Genomic DNA, 18,912 nt, shown 5'->3' with positions numbered 1-18,912 from the left:
GTTAAAAAATTATGCTGATCTTTTTGATCATTCATTTTTTGATCATCACAGAATCCTTAAAAACCACAAAAATATGAAGCAGATTTCAACATTGATGATAATAAGAAATGTTTCTAGAGCAGTGAATCAGCATTACAAAAACATATATTCTTAAAGAAAACAGTGATTTTAAAATGTAATATTTCTTAATATCTACATATATATATATATATATATATATATATATATATATATATATATATATATATATATATATATATATATATTTTAATCAAATATTGTAAATGTAGCTTGGGTGAGCAGAAGAGACCTGCAATGTTTCAAAAACATGAAAAATCTTACCAATCCCAAATTTTTAATGGTAGTGTTTATGGCTGTATTTGTTGCACTGCCTTTCATTTTTGCTGATTTAAAATAAACTAACTTCATTTTGTAGTATTTTTTCCCTTTTTTTGTATTTAAGTGTTGAAAACTACCTTTAAGCACAACGGAGTGAAAATGTGGTTAACTGTCAAAAAAATAATTGCGTGGTAAGTACCAAGTAAACACAGTGATCCACTCTAAGCAAGACTTCTAAAAGCTAGAAGGTTAAATCAATGCTAAATCTAACAACTTCTGTTGAATGCATTATGTTGATTTCCTCAAGGAGAAAGACATTGAACATCTACTGAAGAGCAAACCTTTTTGTTGTTATTATTACTTATTAATCTATATTGTTGTTTTGTTTTCGTTCTTTCAGTTATCAGATCTGCGAGTTTATGTATGACAAAAAGTACTTATACGACAAAATGTGAAAGGTACTCCATTTCACTTTTTTCTTTACTGTCACTTCTGTTATTCCTGTACTAAATCTTTATCTCGAACTCCAGGAGGAGCGCTTCAACTACATCCATAACATCCTGTCCATGCCATGTTACAGCTCAGAAGAGAAACAGTTAGTGTGGGTCAAAGCCCTTCAACACATCAATGTGAGTCAAACAAGGCTTCTAATGCTTTGTTACCATGAGCACACTTCAGGTAGAGAGAAAGCTCAGTTCAGACCCTAATCTCATCAGACCCTTCTCTTTCTCATCTTGTTCAGTAAATGATCTTTGTCCAAATTACTTACTCTGATTGTTAAAATAGAGAGCTCTAAAAATCAGTCGGTGCCACTGCATTATTTTTGACTGGCTTTCATTTGATTTTCATTTGTTATATAACCTTAAAATGTTTCACCTTCAGGTTTTGATTGAGGTGTCTTTTTGCTTTTAAATCTTTACTGATTTTTATAAAGTAAATGTACGAACAATATTGTAAATAATATTTCAAGATGAACTCTTACTGGGCTGAAGCAACTTAGGTTTACTTGATCATCATACATTATTTTAACATTTATATATGCTAAAAATTCAGCTTTGAAATCAATGGAATAAATAACATTTTAAAATATATTCAGATAGAAAACTGTTATTTTAAATTGTTAAAAAAAAAGGGCGGGGGGGGGTTGTGCTGTACTTTGGATCAAATAAATGCAGGCTTGGTGAGCAGAAGAGACTTCTTTAAAAAACATTCTCTTTAAAAAACTTGACTGGGGTATATATATATATATATATATATATATATATATATATATATATATATATATATATAAGAAATTGTTTTTGTTATACTGTACCTTCATATATCAGGCTTTACAGAGTTGACGCAGCATACCGAAATTCTGAAATTTACATTGTGTTTATTTTGATGAAGCATTTAATTCAAATTGTTTTGCCAACAATATTATTTGTAATAAATAAATTGTTTTTACTAGTAGACCTTAGGACTCAACTAACACTAAGAAAATACTACTCTGGTTGGTTGACTGATGTTATGAATTCTCATTGGTATGTCATGGTTTCTCTGTTGCAGGATCTGGTCAGCATTAACTCAGCTAAGACAGCAGAACTAGTGTCAGTGCACTTTGCAGACAAGGTGCAGTCTGTCCTCACATCTCTGCAGGTACGCCGCATTGCCGTATGTAAGCGCTCTCTCTCTCTCTGTTGACTTGATATTGGCTTGACACACATAGTTTATCTTCCAAAAGGTGGACTGTTAAGAAAAGCATTTCTAAAGGACCCTGTCAGTGTTTGATTCTCTGTTTGTGTGTGTGTGTAAATATATGTGTTGCATTGTCTGGGCTCCTATTCATTCATCTTAAGATAGTGTCAGTGAATGTGTGTGAGAAGGAAGAGGCCCCCCTGAGGCCCACGCGTGTGTGTGTATCAGTAAATGGATTAGGCTCTATCTGCAGTGCTGTGTGTAATTGGGTTTGCGTTATCTCTCACACACTGTCAGAAAGGTGCTAATTGAAAAGCCTGCTTGTGCAAACATATGTGCCGATGAGAAGAAGATATGAGGGAAATGGGGAGAAAATAAACAAGTGTTAAGGGATTTTTTTTCTTTTTTCACAGTCAAAGACTAGTGTGAGAATAACATTAATGCTGATTTAATGATGTGTAGTTCATTCAAATCTGGAGCATTTGGTAAATTATCGATGACAAGAACACTAGTGGTCAAACTGAGCAGATTTTTACTCGCACAAGCCAGACATTGCGATTTGTGTCAAAGTTATAATTTCACATGACTGCAGTCCATTTGAAAGAGAACTATATTTTGATGTTGAACTCTCTGTGTCTGTAGGATGACTATTTGGCGTTCCAGTTTCTGAAGTGCCTCCTAATAATAGCAGCACCCTCTGAAACACTTTCTCTCTTCTGCAGTTTTGTTTCATCTTACGTGCCTGCTGTCTGTGTTGTGCTGTTTTTTGTAATGGTTTAATGGTGTGCAGTTAAAGTTTCACACCTCATAGATCTCTCTCCAGGGCAAGCAGAGAAACACTATGACTTTTTACCATTGATTCTCTTTTTATTTCCTTAACATCCACCGAAACCTATAATGGGTTGAAAGGCAGGTCAACTGTAAAAACTGGCCATAAAAATGATTTACTTAAACTACACTACCAAAAATTTTTAATAATTCTTTGAAATATGAAATACTGAAATAAATGTTTTCTACATATAAATACTGCATTTATTTGATTAAAAATACAGTTAAAAAGTTTAAATATGTTTCTGTTGTAAAAGATTTTCAAATATAATTGATTCTTGTGACACAGAACTTTTCAGCAAAAAAATTTTCAGCAACAATTACTCCAGTCTTCAGTGTCACATGATCCTAAAGAAATCATTCTGATATGTTGCTTAAATATGATCAGTTATTATTGGTTCTCCATAATGGTTCTTATTATTATCAACGTTTAAAAGAGTATATGCTGCTTAATATTTATGCTGGGACAAAAAACTAAAATTTTTAGGATTCTTTGATGAATAGAAAGAAACAAAGGCATCTATTTGAACTTGTTGCATAAAAGTATTATTATCTTTTTATATATTTTCTATTTTTTTTTAAATCTTACCCAACTGGATTGTTTTTGAAAATTCAACTTTGCATCACAGTAATACATTTAATTGTACAATATATTCAAACAGAAAACTTTTAAATGATTTTGAATTGTAATAATATTTCACAATATTATTTTCTTTACTATATTTTAATTCAAATAAATTCAGCCTTGGTAAGCAGAACAGACTTCTTTCATAAACATTAAAAAACGGATTTATTCTAAACTTTTGAATGGTATTGTATTTATGTTTGTCCCTACATCAGTTAATAAGACACAAATAAGAACTTGACTGTGAGGGATCTAGCATTAGAGACCATTCAATATATATTACTGTTATGCATCTGGGTGTTATTGTTTCAGTCTGAATTATAGCCAAATTTGTATATAAATGATCTTCTTGAAAATACCAGGGCTGACATGCCTTGCAGTAAAGAGGTTGTTGTGAATTTGATTCATGTTTCTTTTTTTCACATTTTTCCTTTTTTCTTTGTACTACATCTCCCACAATTCCTAGTAAACTACATGTCCATATATGGTGCACTCCATTACCCATATTCCCCTGGTTACTACTTACTTCCATCCTTTGTCCTTTTTGCATTGGGAAAGTATGGGGGTTTGAATGGACACCCAACCATGTCCCCTTAGGATTCGTTAATGATTTAATAACATCCTGTTTATCCTGTGCATCCTGTTCATCATGTCCAGCCTAGTAGTCCTGCTCCATGTGAATTTGTGAACTTCATGTGAATTGCTAAAGATTTATGCTTCTTCAATCCAATGGAATTACAAAGAGCAAAGGACTGGTGTTTTTCCAGTGTTTTAGTCAGACACGACACCAAGTTTCTACAATTTAAAGGGACACTTCACCCATTTGCATTTAGCTTTGTATTGTTAGAAACCCAGTCATATATTATAATGATCATGGATTTTCCCTTTATTTTTCCCTGAGATGGGAGAAATAAGGATTTAAGTGTTTTACTTCCTGCTTATTATGACGTAAAAATCGTCATTTTGCGTCATAATAAGCAGGAAGTCAAAATTCATTGAAAAGTGTAGACTACAAACACAAGCTTATTATTATTCCAGGGGGTGGGACCCACTCACCCTACAGGCCTATTACAGATCAGTGGGTGGGACTAAACTTACAGAAACGAAAATGAAAATCCGCCATCTTTGTTTGGAAGCTATGTAGCTAACAAGCGCTTATGGAGTCAGATTTACGAGAATGGCTGGAGGAACAACTCATGATATGGAAGAAGAGGATTTTCAAAGTCTGTTGCTCGAAACAGATGTTCGTGGCTATCTATACGAGCCACAATATAGCGCAGAGCAGCTGAGGCTGATGGAGGAACAGGAGGAGGCGGCGGCTGCAGCCGAGGCCGGAGACCTGCCTGTCGCGTCCCAGGAGCCCGGGCATGCTCGAGCTGGTGCGGACTGGTGGTGCCTGTGCTCTCGTTGTGCGCCTACGGACACAGAGCTAGAGTCCGTCTGCTGCCAAGAACTTCAAAGATGGCAATTTCTCCTCGAAGAAATGTCTGAGGCAGACAAGGACACGGATGTTTGCGTTGTGAACCATCCTAGTTTCGCCCCGCATATGGACAGAGGCGTCCTGGAGACATATTTCAGAATTCCGAAGGTAAACTGGAAACGCCAGCCGAAGCCTGCAGGGACAAATGGACGTCTAACTGTAAAGTAAGTGTTTCAATTTTATTTATTATTCATTTCGTAAAATGTACACAATTTCTTCAAGCATTATTATCACGAAATGTTTTCCGGTTAATAAGTTACGTAACGTCAACTGTAAACTGTTTGTGCAGTACCTTTTTTAATGCACAAAAAGCTTACTGTGGCATTGTTTACTACTGTGGCACGTAAATACCATACATCGCTAACTGTGTCCTCAATGTCTCAATGTTCTGGATTAGTGGGAGTGGCTTGTGGAGCTGTGCAAATGTGTTGCATTGTGGGAGTTGTGGTTTTCCATACAAATGAGCCCTAAAGTTACTTTCTGTAATAACTCGGTCAAAAAGGCACCAAATTCGAAAATTTTAATAGATTTCGACTACATATATGACCCACTTTCAATGAAGATCAATGTTCCCACGGGTGAAATGCTCCTTTAACAAACTTTGGCTATTTCACATCTCATATCCAACAGAGGCTGCATCTTATTTGTTTCAAAATATGTAATCTATACATTAGGGCTTGCAGTGTAAATGTAGTTAAGCAGACATGAACTGTCTATTTTGTCATTAATATTAATCAAACAACAATATTGCTCATTTATTAGTGAGCAGGTGCAGCCCTCTGTCAAAATAACAGCCATCTCTGTCACCATCTATTTCTGTCTTAAGCATTGTTTTTTCATCTCTTTTCCTCATATATGATCTATTTATCTACACCTAGTATTTCATTCGCTTGTACCTGTATATTGTCCTGGAGTCCATTACACCCAGCTCCCACATTTTAGTTTTTGTCTTTCTTCTGCTGCCCTTGCCAAACAGGACTCAAGGATTTAGATCAGTATCTGTAGTGAGTTTTGCACATACTCCTGTTGACAGCTGGTAGTTATAAAACAGAGAGGACAGTCTGTCAGTACAGTGGTCTTACACAGCTCGACTGAGGATAACAGAGAGATCAGACCTTCTTGCAATGTACGTATGCATTTTACCTTGAGATTTTCTGACTGGGTGACTGGTGGAGAAAACCGATTAATTAGTTTTAATCTGAAGAAAATGTTTCAGTTATCCGACTTTTCTGGTGGACAATAACATCTGTAGAGAAATCCCATAACCTCTAAAGACCATGCTATTAGGAATGCATGATACATTGCTACCACATCTTGAAGCAGTCGTCATTTACTTATACATCATTTTCCATATTTTTACATGTACACTATTAAAATGTATTTAATTAATAAGAAAATCTCAAAGTTTAATTTAGTTTTCATTGTTTTTTAATTCACTTTTGTTTTTAATACAATATCAATTAATCATTGTTCTTAATGATTTGTTAATAGTGAGAATTGAACCTTTAATGTGACCCAGTTTAAATTAGGGAACACTATTCAGTATTAACTAGTCGCTTATTAACATTCATATTACTAGCATATTGGCTGTATATTAATACTTGTAAAAGCACATATTAATGCTTTATTTCACAACTATATTCTAGGTTTCTTAACATAAACACAAAACTACTATAACAACTACCTTTCCATCAAAAATCTGCAAATTGGGAGTTTATTGAGGTAAAACTGTAATTTTCAGTAAAAAATAAATAGAAATCTCTGCTTGACTTCTGAAATCATTTAGTCCACTTAAACCCCTTTCTTAAATCAATTGAAAGCAAGCGTTTATGTCTGCCTCCCTTTCTGAGTGCAATGCCCACATCTCAATCGATGAGGGAAAAAAGTTTCCACCCTACATTTTGATTTCATTGTACTTTATATGTTTCACAATATAGAAGTAAAGATTTGTCATTCATTCTGTTTCACTGCAACTTTAACTTAAGCCAGTAAGAAACTGGCTAAAACCCACCCCACCTTTGCAAGTGCGTAGCAGCACCCTTTTTGTTTATTATGTTATTACTGAAAATGTTTCAAAATCTATATTTGGATTTTTACACATTCACCTCGGCCCAGTTCAGAGTTGTTTTAGTTTCAGACACAGTCACACATCAGTGCTTGCTCATTTCAGTGTCATGGCAGACCCTTAGAGCTACAACGCTGCTTTTACTGTAGCTGACCTGTGGTGCCCATTATGGGACACATGGTACCTCAGGGCTAAAACTCATCTATGGAAGAACATCTGAATTTACTCTGTCTTCCCCGTGTGACTGCTGTCTCCTCTCAGGCCAAGCCTCAAAGCGCGTTTCACCTCACGATCTTCCTGTCCTTAGCAACCTCCCATCTCAGTTTGTCACAGAGCCTCATCTTGGACTACATAGTTAAGTTCAGATAGACAGACTGGCTAAACCGACCATCTGCTAGCTGCCTCACGTCACAGAGGTCAGCTAATTCTCAGCACATAGAGACTCTTTCACCTAGATATCACACTATAGAGACTGTTTCTGTTCCCCAAACTAGAAAATACAAAAAACATCCAAACCAAGTTAAGATTAACAATTTAATTGAGGTTCAACAAATAAAAAACAGATGCAATATGGATAAACAAATGATAAAGCTTGGCTTATTGAATATCAGATCCCTTTCTACGAAAACACTTTTTGTAAATAATATTATCACTGATCATAATATGGATGTGCTCTGTTTGACAGAAACCTGGCTAAAACTTGATGATTACATTATTTTAAATGACTCCACCCCCCAAGATTACTGATATAAACATGAGCCGCGTCTAAAAGGCAAAGGGGGAGGTGTTGCTTTAATTTATAACAACGTTTTCAGGATTTCTCAGAGGGCAGGCTTCAAGTATAACTCGTTTGAAGTAATGGTGCTTCATATAACATTATCCAGAGAAACAAATGTTAATGATAAATCCCCTGTTATGTTTGTACTGGCTACTGTATACAGGCCACCAGGGCACCATACAGACTTTATTAAAGAGTTTGGTGATTTTACATCCGAGTTAGTTCTGGCTGCAGATAAAATTTTAATAGTTGGTGATTTTAATATCCATGTTGCTAATGAAAAAGAACTCTATTGGGGTTAGACAACACGTTTCAGGACCTACTCATTGTCGAAATCATACTCTAGATTTAATACTGTCACATGGAATTGATGTTGATAGTGTTGAAATTATGCAGCCAAGTGATGATATCTCAGATCATTATTTAGTTTTGTGCAAACTTCATATAGCCAAAATTGCTAATTCTACTTCTTGTTACAAGTATGGAAGAACCATCACTTCTACCACAAAAGACTGCTTTTTAAGTTATCTCCCTTATGTATCCAAATTCCTTAGCATATCCAAAACCTCAGAACAACTTGATGATGTAACAGAAACTATGGACTCTCTCTTTTCTAGCACTTTAAATACAGTTGCTCCTCTACGCTTAAGGAAGGGTAAGGAAAACAGTTTGACACCATGGTATAATGAGCATACTCGGACCCTAAAGAGAGCAGCCCGAAAAATGGAGCGCAGCTGGAGGAAAACAAAACTAGAGGTATTTCGTATTGCTTGGCGGGAAAGTAACCTATCCTACAAAAAAGCATTAACAACTGCTAGATCCGATTACTTTTCTTTTCTTTTAGAAGAAAACAAACATAACCCCAGGTATTTATTCAATACAGTGGCTAAATTAACGAAAAATAAAGCCTCAACAAGTGTTGACATTTCCCAACACCACAGCAGTAAAGACTTTATGAACTACTTTACTTCTAAAATCGATACTATTAGAGATAAAATTGCAACCATTCAGCCGTCAGCTACAGAATCGCATCAGACAGTGCACTATAGACCCCCTGAGGAACAGTTCCACTCATTCTCTACTATAGGAGAGGAAGAATTGTATAAACTTGTTAAATCATCTAAACCAACAACATGTATGTTAGACCCTATACCATCTAAGCTCCTAAAAGATGTGCTTCCTGAAGTCATAGATCCTCTTCTGACTATTATTAATTCCTCATTGTCATTAGGATATGTCCCCAAAACCTTCAAACTGGCTGTTATTAAGCCTCTCATCAAAAAACCACAACTTGACCCCAAATAACTAGTTAATTATAGACCAATCTCGAATCTCCCTTTTCTGATACTAGAAAAAGGTGGTATCCTCACAACTATATTCTTTCTTAGAGAAAAATGGTATATGTGAGGATTTCCAGTCAGGATTTAGACCGTATCATAGTACTGAGACTGCTCTCCTTAGAGTTACAAATGATCTACTCTTATCATCTGATCATGGGTGTATTTCTCTATTAGTTTTATTGGATCTTAGTGCTGCGTTTGACACAATTGACCACAACATTCTTTTGCATAGACTTGAACACTTTGTTGGCATTAATGGAAGTGCATTAGCATGGTTTAAAGCGTACTTATAGACAGTTTCAACGGCAACAACATAAACAAACGTTACTTTGCATGCACACTTTTGTGGACCTAACTTAACTTCCGGTAGACCTCCAAATAGAATCAATAACAACAGCCAAGTCCCTCTAGAGTAGATATTTTTTGATAAACAAACTAAATATGTTTGCCGTGTGGATCAGGCGGACTTAATGAAAATGCAAATTCATTCTTTGCCAGCAGGAGATGTTTTAAAGCATAGACATAAAGGGCGAGAAATAGAGGTTTCCCCAGTAACAGCTGTAAACAAAGCAGAGCTGGTACGCTCAAACGCTGCTTTATCAGGCATATAACATGCAAGTCTTCCTTCAGAAATACAGCGATATAAAAACACCTGTGCCTCGTTTTGATATTTAAACATATAAATGTAAGGAATTATTATTATTAAACGTGCAGTACATAACGTTACTCATGTTTATTCAACGAAGCCTTTTTGAAAATCGATCAGTTTTAAAATTGTGGCGAGTCTCCAAAAATAAATAAATGTATGGGAAACACATCCCGCAGCACAACCACCTGACCCCAACTTCAGTCTACTCATCACATTGACTTTAACTGCGTTTGTAGAAGGCACCGCAGCCAGACCGATATACACAACACAGACCGGAAGTTAACTTAGGTCCAGGCGCGTGCGCCCAATGAAACCGTCTATATGACCGCCATCAGTTCGTAGCAGTTAATGAAGATGTATCATATCGATCACAAGTGCAGTATGGAGTACCTCAAGGCTCAGTACTAGGGCCTCTACTCTTCACGCTTTATATGTAACCTTTGGGAGATATCATCAGGAAACACAGTGTTAGCTTTCACTGTTATGCTGATGATACTCAGCTCTATATTTCTTCACAGCCCGGTGAAACACACCAATTTGAAAAACTAATGGAATGCATAGTTGATATAAAAAACTGGATGACGAGTAATTTCTTACTGCTAAATTCTGAAAAAACAGAGGTGTTAATTATAGGACCTAAAAACTCTGCTTGTAATAACCTAGAACACTGTCTTAGACTTGATGGTTGCTCTGTAAATTATTCGTCATCAGTTAGGAACCTAGGTGTGCTATTTGATCGCAATCTTTCCTTAGGAATAACCTACCTAACATTGTTCGGGAGGCAGACACACTCTTGCAGTTTAAATCTAGATGAAAGACCCATCTCTTTAACCTGGCTTACACATAACATACTAATATGCTTTTAATATCCAAATCCGTTAAAGGATTTTTAGGCTGCATTAATTAGGTAAACCGGAACCGGGAACACTTCACATAACACCCTATGTACTTGCTACATCATTTGAAGAATGGCATCTACACTAATATTTGTCTGTTTCTCTCTTATTCCGAGGTCACCGTAGCCACCAGATCCAGTCTGTATCCAGATCAGAGGGTCACTGCAGTCACCCGGATCCAGTACGTATCCAGACCAGATGGTGGATCAGCATCTAGAAAGGACCTCTACTGCCCTGAAAGACAGCGCAGACCAGGACAACTAGAGCCCCAGATACAGATCCCCTGTAAAGACCTTGTCTCAGAGGACCACCAGGACAAGACCACAGGAAACAGATGATTCTTCTGCACAATCTGACTTTGCTGCAGCCTGGAATTGAACTACTGGTTTCGTCTGGTCAGAGGAGAACTGGCCCCCCAACTGAGCCTGGTTTATCCCAAGGTTTTTTTCTCCATTCTGTCACCGATGGAGTTTCGGTTCCTTGCCGCTGTCGCCTCTGGCTTGCTTAGTTGGGGTCACTTCATCTACAGCGATATCGTTGACTTGATTGCAAATAAATGCACTGACACTATTTAACTGAACAGATATGACATCACTGAATTCAATGATGAACTGCCTTTAACTATCATTTTGCATTATTCACACACTGTTTTCCTAATGAATGTTGTTCAGTTGCTTTGACGCAATGTATTTTGTTTAAAGTGCTATATAAATAAAGGTGACTTGACTTGACTTGACTTGAAGCCAGACACAGCAGTGATAAACACACTACAGACTTCGCTATAAAAATAACTCATCTGTGACTTTACCTTCTGGCAGAAACTTTAACACTTTCAGGAGAACGTCAGAACCTGTGCCACTTTTTACTTAAGATTTACATTCTCTTTGCAAGATGAAATTAGAACACAGTAAAACTAATTCTCTGTAAAGTGTAACTGGAAAGGATTTAACACGCTGCTGATGTGAACACAATCGTACCAAATTGCGGAAGTGAACTGCTATTAATGATGTGTTATTTGATAAAAAAGTGTTTGTGTGTGTGTGTTTCACTCACTTTCCTGATGAGTGTGACTGGTGTGCTGCAAACAGAGTGCTGTTTATCTCATTTCTGTTTGCCTTCAGCATTCTTTAGAGCATTTGCAGTACATTTAAAAGACAGACGTACAGTGCCGTTATGTACTGAAGCTTTGTAAACAAAACTAACAGTTCAAAAACATAAATATATTAAAGTGCAAAGAGCAATGTTATGCATTTGTCGCCTTCTCCTGCACTATGGTTAATAACAAACAGCTGCTGGCTTGACAGAAACAAACCATGGTTCAGACCCAAATAAAATAATATGAATGCAGTCCAGTGGGGGCAGGGAGGAGCAATTGAACTCTGGTTCGACCAGGCAAGCGAACCAAATGTGAAAGCACCCTTAGGACAATATGTGAACGATTTACCTTTTAAATAAAAATTTGATCATATCAAAGGAAAAAAAATACTCAATAGCCAGCATTTGGGGTAAAAAAAAAAAAAGACCATTCTTTATCTAGACTTTGATGTGTTTTTCTTTTTTTCACTTTGGCAATTCACCAACATGTATGATATTTTGTATTTTAGTGTGCATGGAGTTTAAAATATACATTTAAAAGGACCCATTGACACATCTTCTATTCTCTCTTAAAGGGGTTATATGATGTGATTAAATTTTTTCCTTTCTCTTTGGAGTGTTACAAGCTCTTGGTGCGTAAGGAAGATCTGTAAAGTTGCAAAGACTAAAGTCTCAAATCCAAAGAGATTGTGGCGAGGTGGGCGTGGGAAGGTGGAAAGCTGCAGTGGGAGAAAGAATGTGGAGATGAGCGGTAATAAGGAGGTCAAATGATTAATGATTAACACCTGTTTGTAATTCCAGTGATTGGGGAAGAGAGGAGTTATAAGCGCCCAATAGACTGGGGAAAGGGGGAGATAGCTGGATCTTTGGGAGAGCCAGAGCTGAGCCGAGTCGAGTGTGTGTGTATATATGTGTGAAGGCAGAGAGCCGAGCCCTTTTTTACTTTTGTTTATCCTGTTTTATTTTGAGTTAATAAAGAGCCTTTTTCGCCACCCTGACTTCCTGTTTTACACTGGTGCCGAAACCCGGGACATGGAAGCTGGCACGCCGCCATGCAGCCAGCTACAGCAACGCCACTTGCGGAGCTGGTGAAGTCACTCGCCGGTCTTCACCAAACCCAACATCAGGCGCTGATGGACCTCAAGTTGGAGCAGGAAGATCGCTTCCGGCTGTTGGTCCAAGCACAGGATGAAGACTGGCGAGTTCTCTGGAGCTTTCTTGGCCGGGAGGGCACCCCAGCAGCAGTCTCTTCCTTAGCTCACGTCCTGCTGATGAAGATGGGTCCACAAGACGATTCGGAGGCATTTGTGGATCTCTTTGAGAGAACAGCGGAGGTGTGGAAATCATGCCGCTGCTGACTGGGGAGGCACAGGTGGCGGCCCAACAGCTGCCTGTAGCGAACCTCCTGGCCTATGACGACATGAAGCGGGCCATCCTTCAGTGAGTCGGCCGTACCCCCGAACAACATCGGCAACACTTCCCTTCCCTCTCCCTCTCGCCCTATTCCTGTTCCCAGGTCGCGGAGTAACATGCCCCCTCGAGTCCCACAGCGGAGTGGGGCCTTCCAGGGGAACGGACCAGGGACACGGGAGGGCATAGGGGCTACTGGTCCATCCGCCCCTTTCTCCTCTCTCCACCAATTTTTTTGGCCATCCTTCTGCCGCTGGGGCGGCGGAAAGGCCTTGGCCGGCCTGCTGGGGATGTGGTGGACTACCCTTTAGTGCCTGTTAGTATTCAGTTTAGGGGGAAAATGCATAGAATGAAGGTGGCGGTTAATTCCCACCTTAGGCATCCGCTGATTTTGGGGACAGATTGGCCAGCTTTTACACAATTATTGGGGATTTTGTGAGCGGATGCTTCTTGGGAGACAGGGCAGGGAAACGGAGAAGCGGTGGCGCAGGCTGGGGATGCAGTTGCGGGACCTTCACAGGCTGACTCAGAGGAAACGAGAACAAGGGCGGACTTCATGTCCCCTAAGCAAGATGACTTTCCACTGGAGCAGTCTCGTGATGAGACGCTTAAAACGCGTATGACCGGGTCCGCACCATCGACGGACGGCTTCTCCAGCCTGACCAACCGCTCTCTTTTCCTTATTTTTCCATGATAAAAGATAGGTTGTATTGGGTGACCCAAGATACCCAGTCAAAAAGGAATATAACCCAATTATTAGTCCCAAAAAGCCGTCGGGAAATGCTTTTCCAGGCGGCTCACTGTAGTCCCATGGCAGGCCACTTGGGGTAAGCAAAGACACGTGCGCAGCTAATGGCCCGTTTTTTTTTGGCTGGGCATTCATGAGTACATCCGCCGGTGGTGTGCGGGGTGTCGGGAATGTCAGCTGGTAAATCCTCCGGCCACTTCTAAAGCGCCATTGAGTCCCTTACCACTGATGGAGGTCCCCTTCGAGATAATTGGTATGGACCTCATCGGGCCATTAGAACACTCAGCATGCGGGCATCGTTTTGCATTAGTTCTCGTGGACTATGCAACACGATACCCAGAAGCAGTGCCGCTTAGCACAATCTCCGCAAAGAGTGTGGCGGATGCACTGTTTCGAGTGATCTCCCGAGTGGGGATCCCCAAAGAGATCCTCACAGACCAGGGCACGGCGTTTATGTGATGTACGGTAAGCGAGCTATACGAACTACTGGGCATTAAATCGATTCGCACCAGCGTCTATCACCCACAAACAGACGGCTTGGTGGAACGATTTAATCACACATTGAAATCCATGGTTCGTAAGTTTGTGAAGGAGGACGCCAAAAATTGGGATAAATGGCTCGAGCCCCTAATGTTCCCAGTGCGGGAGGTTCCACAAGACTCCACAGGGTTTTCCCCATTCAAGCTTCTCTATGGTCGTCAGCCCCGCGGTGTGCTTGACGTCATTAGGGAGGCTTGGGAGGAGGGGCCTTCAAACAGCCGTAGTGAAATTCACTATGTCATGGACCTTCTAACAAAACTTCACACTCTGGGGCGGCTGTCTATGGAGAATTTGCTCCAGGCTCAAAACAAACAGAGTCGGCTGTACCACAGGGGTATGCGAGCGCGTTAATTTACACTGGGAGAGAAAGAGCTTTTGTTACTTCCAACATCCAGTTTGTGGTTACACGGCGAGTGGGGGATCTCGATTATGAGGTGGTGCGATCGGATAGAGGGAATTCACGTCACATTTACCATCTCAATCCTCTAAAACGGTGGAATGAGGTGACCTCGGTTGAGTTAGCCATGACAATTTCAGCAGAGGATGATCTCGGACCAGAAGCAGCTGTCAAAACCAACCCGCTCACTCTGGTCCCTGGGGGAGATCTCCTCTCGCCGCGGCAGCTCGCAGAGTTAGCCAAGTTGCAAGCAGATTTTGCGGATGTATTTTCACCCCTGCCGGGTCGCACAAATCTCATACAACACCATACCAAAACGGTCCCCGGGGAAGTGGTGCGCAGCCGCCCCTATCATTTACCGGAACACAAAAAAAGGTGGTTCAAGATGAATTAGTAATAGAAGTAATAGAATAGAGTAATAGAAGAATTGCATAGCGACTGGGTGAGCCCGATAGTTTTAGTCCCTAAAACAGATGGCTCGGTCCGTTTCTGTGTTGATTACCGAAAGGTGATTGCAGTGTCGAAATTCGACGCTTATCCAATGCCCCGAGTTGACGAGCTGCTTGATCGGTTAGGTTCGGCTCGCTTTTATTCGACACTGGATTTAACAAAAGGTATTGGCAGATCCCCTTGTCGCCATTATCCAAAGAAAAAACGTCCTTCACCACGCCGTTTGGGTTGCACCAATTTGTCTCCCTTCCTTTTGGGTTATTCGGGCTCCCGCCACCTTTCAGCGTCTCATGGACAAGATTCTCCGGCCCCATTGCGCGTACGCCGCTGCCTATCTCGACGACATCATTATACACAGTAGTGATTGGCAGCGGCATATGGAACATCTGCGTGCGGTCCTGAGATCCTTAAGGGTGGCTGGACTCATGGCGAACCCACGGAAGTGTGCAATTGGGCGGGTGGAGGTACGGTATCTGGGCTTCCACTTGGGTCATGGGCAGGTGCGTCCCTGATCTCACCAAAAAGGAAGCACCAGATCCGGTCCAGTGGACGGAGCCGTGCCAACAGGCCCTAACCAAGGTAAAGGCTGCTCTGTGCGGTGGGCTGCTCTTGCACTCTCCTAACTTTAATCTCCGTTTTTTGTTGCAGAAGGACGCGTCGGACAGGGGGCTGGGTGCAGTCCTGTCTCAGGTGGTCGCAGGAGAGGAGCGGCCGGTGCTGTATCTAAGTCGAAAGCTCTCAAAGAGAGAGACTAGATACAGCACCACTGAAGAAGAATGTTTAGCCATTCGGTGGGCCGTCCTCACTCTGCGCTATTACCTCCTGGGACGGGAATTCACTCTCTGTTCGGACCACGCAGCCCTCCAGTGGCTCCACCGCATGAAGGATACCAACGCGTGGATCACCCGTTGGTATCTCGCTTTACAGCCTTTTAAATTCAAGGTGATCCACAGGCCAGGGGCTCAGATGGCGGTGGCCGACTTCCTCTCCAGGAATGGGTGGGGGGGGGCTGCTGCAGGCCGGAGTGCTTCCCGGCCTGAGTTGGGCGGTGGGGGTATGTGGCGAGGTAGGCTTGGGAAGGTGGTGGTCACTGTGGTCGAAGCAGAGTCTCTAGGCCGACCCTCTCAAGGCCGTGGTGTATGACGCTGTTTCATTGTGAAGAGAAACTATTTTGTTTGGCCTTTCAAAAGAGGACACGACTAGAAGTCAGTGGTTAAGAGTAGCACTTGTTTTTTTATCATTTCTCCAATCATAAATGAAGACACTGAACAAAATTATAAATGCAACACTTTTGTTTTTGACCCCATTTTTCATGAGCTGAACTCAAAGATCTAAGCCTTTTCTATGTACACAAAATGTCTATTTCTCTCAAATATTGTTCACAAATATGTCTAAATCTTGTTAGTGAGCACTTCTCCTTTGCCGAGATAATCCATCCACCTCACAGGTGTGGCATATCAAGATCCTGATTAGACGGCATGATTATTGCACAGATGTGCCTTAGGCTGGCCACAATAAAAGGCCACTCTAAAATGTGCAGTTTTACTGTATTGGGGGTCCGGAGGGGTCCTCAGGATCTTGTCACAGTATCTCTGTGCATTCAAAATGCCATCAGTAAAATGCATCTGTGTTTGTTATCCATAACATAAACATACATTTATGTTCTGTATGATTTTGACCACTTCATATACTTCATAATATCATTCTCATATGCCTCATAGATTTATGAGTAGGACAGTGCGTCTCACATGAGGATGTGCTCTCTCACACATGCCTTATTCAGCAGGAGCTGATGGTGGCTGATTGGGCTCTGATTTGAGAGCTTGGCTATGATTGAGGTCTGAGAAAACCACTCTACATGATAACTTGATAGAGAGCGAACGAGAGCAAGAAGGGGATGACGCATGATTTCCATTTGGAGCTCTTTGAAAAACATATTTACCTCAGAAGAGACAGACAGTCTTAGGAGTAGATGGCTTGGCCTAAAACACCTATATATTTGACAGTATGTATATAGGATATTTATATATAGTTTTGGCTCAGATTTGTTATGTTTTTAAAGAATTTTCTTATGCTAATCAACGCTGCATTTATTTAATCAATAATGCAGAAAAACTTATATTGTGAAATATTATTGTGATTTTAAATGTTTTCTATTTTAATATACTTTAAAATATAATTTATTATTATACACTGATTTATTAACAATGTTGGAAACAACTGTGTGGCTTAATTTTTTTATTTTCTTTTTGGAACCTATGATATGAATCCTATGAATAAAAAGTAACCGCATTTATTTAAAAAATAAATCTTTTGTAATAGTATCCACTAGCGGAAGTCATGGCCTAATGGTTAGAGATTTGGATTTGTAATCCAAAGGTTGCTAGTTTGAGTCTCGGGTCGACAGGAATTGTAGGCGGGGGGAGTGAATGTACAGCACTGTCTCCTCCTTCAATACCACATCTGAGGTGCCCTCGAGCAAGGCACTGAACACCCAACTTTTTTTTTGTTGTCACTTTTACCGTTAAAAAAGTTTGGGGTCATTAATCTCTTTCTTCTAACATTGATGGTTCATTAAAACAGCATATTATAATTATTTATGAAAAAAAAAATAAGAATCATGTGCACTGAAGAAATGTCTACTTTGGAATAAAAGTAAAAAAAAAATGTTTGCATTTTTTTATCAAACAAATACTCATTTAATGTTAACCAATCTAACTGACACCAAACCTTTGAATGGTAGTGTATTTTAGTTATAAATTAAATAAAATGATATTATAACTAAGGAATAGGAATTAGAGTTAGCTGAGCAATGATGTTATTGCTATCAGAAAACTATTGAGGATACCACAGTACATCAAAGCAGATATTCACATGAAAATTGATTGTCATGTTAATTCTACTCTCTGTTGTCAGTTGAGTTTTCATGTTTACATTTTATGGTCTGTTTGTCCTTGGTTTTGGTCTGGCTGTTGATCTTTTCCCCGGCACATTCAAGCCAGCGGTCTTAAACTTCAGTTCATGGAAGTTGGCTTTGAAGGACTGCCTTGAGCAGGCTGCTCTTACTGTATGTGCTGTGTGTAGTAAGTCTGGACAGTAATGCTCACAGCAATAGTCTGATGATCCAAATAAATGACCATTTTGCAAAAAATTGTTTATTAAAAACAACTTTCTGAAAGTGTTTTGTAACAGTTTCTTCTATTCTAAAGTGCATTCTTTTCTCATGATTTATGAATCCTCAGCCTGTCTTGAAGTTGGGTCCAGATCTTCATGAGCTCTTATTGGACCTGTTGTGTCAGTTCAGTCCTCAGCAGGTCACCGCATTCCATCAGTCCATTTTGTATTTTAATATTTTACATAATTTGCTGATTCTTTTAGCTTCCAAAAAGAGGGCATTTCTTTCAGCTATATGTATCATATTCCACAGGATTCCACAAAAGTGGCTCAAATGTAATTGGACAAATTAATATAATCAATAAAATGTTTATTTTTAATATTTTACAGAGAATCCTTTGCAGGCAACGACTGTATTAAGCCTGGGAACTCATGGACATCACCAGAGACTGGTTTTACTCCTTAGTGATGCTTTGCC

At 39.7% G+C, this 18,912-nt stretch overlaps 1 pseudogene; it reads left to right on the top strand.

The window, feature by feature from the left end:
• LOC132143294 (vacuolar protein sorting-associated protein 8 homolog) overlaps window positions 1–2,830 on the top strand; it is a 39,339-nt pseudogene extending 36,509 nt beyond the window's left edge.
• Window positions 2,831–18,912: the final 16,082 nt, after the last annotated feature.

The sequence above is a fragment of the Carassius carassius genome, chromosome 7 (genome assembly GCF_963082965.1).
Source record: "Carassius carassius chromosome 7, fCarCar2.1, whole genome shotgun sequence".
Lineage (NCBI taxonomy): Eukaryota > Metazoa > Chordata > Actinopteri > Cypriniformes > Cyprinidae > Carassius > Carassius carassius.
The sequence above is the reverse complement of the archived record's forward strand: the minus strand, read 5'-3'. Positions and strand labels throughout refer to the sequence as shown.